Raw genomic sequence first — 1477 nt, forward strand, 5'->3', positions numbered from 1 at the left:
TATATATCTACAGTCAGTCTATAGGGAATTTTCCTGCTAGGGCATTGTCACTGTACCTTGCCTCTGTCATTCATGGGCAACCTTTTAAACTTACATCACCATCTCCTCTATGGAATTTTGATGTAAAATTCAATTTAAGAATAGTCAGTCAAGAGAGATCATTTTTTGAAGTTTCGAGATATACAGAACAACTTTTATACTATACGATTTTTTGGATATGGTGGAAATAAAGGCGGCTTTTATGCAAATGCGCATAGTAAACGGTTAACGGTGGCGGAAAGATCCAAATGCTAACAAACGGGAAAATAAGAAAAATTAAACAAAAGATAAAGGGGCCAAACCATTAAAGGGGTTACAAAGGACCCTGTAGACATTTAGCAGCATATATAGGAGAGTTTATTTGACTCTGTAAAGACAACACAAATGGATAAAATACAATAAGAAAATTATTTTAGCATTTTGTCAGAATGGAGAGGAAGGAAGCTGTGGTTAAATAGGAATTTTTTAATTGAAAATAAAAAATCAAAATAAAACTTGTATACGAGCCTCCTGGCTAGTACTGGTAACGTCTTCACCTAGCATTCGCATGACAGGAGATCGATCCCAGCCCGGTACTGTGAGTTTAAGCTGTTTATTAGGGAGGCCACTGCTGTGTTTGGGCACTACACTGCGGTATTGGGCTTGCCCTGCTGACGTTCTGATGAGCATCTATTCTGTTGAAACTAGAACTGAAACCAAACACTTTTACCTTTACCATTAAATGTCTGTTTATTTCACAGTTCAAGCATTCTGTCTTCCTCAATCAGAACGAATCTTGAAATATGAAATGCCCTGATGACAATAGTTTAACCTATGAAGATATCAGAGTCTGAGGACAGATGGAGAATTGTAGAAACTTATCTACACCTGTCAATACAACCCTTCCCTTCTTCCTAACATCGCTTTAGGAATAGGCTACATAAGTTACTATGAGCGAGGTGAAATCACTTGTAAAACGATATTTTAATCTACGGCCTGGCGATAAAGAAAAATTAACCAGGATGATTACCAATCATTTACAACTATTTGACAAATCTGAGAATAATAAAGTTTTATATATATATATATATATATATATATGTATATATATATATATATATATATATATATATATATATATATATATATATATATATATATATATATGTGTGTGTGTGTGTGTGTATATATATATATATATATATATATATATATATATATATATATATATATATATATATATATATATATATATATATATATATATATATATTTCAACTGCTGGACTCCACAAGGCGCTAGAAGAGTTGGAAGACCCAGACCAACTGTACATGGCTGAGGACTATGAAGCGTGAATAGAAGAGGACGATTGGAGATAATTGATTTATAAGCTAAAGATAGAGATGAGCGGCGAAATCTAACTGAGGCCCCTTGTGTCAGTAGGCGTAGGAGGAGATGA

The sequence above is a fragment of the Palaemon carinicauda genome, chromosome 38 (assembly GCF_036898095.1).
Source record: "Palaemon carinicauda isolate YSFRI2023 chromosome 38, ASM3689809v2, whole genome shotgun sequence".
Lineage (NCBI taxonomy): Eukaryota > Metazoa > Arthropoda > Malacostraca > Decapoda > Palaemonidae > Palaemon > Palaemon carinicauda.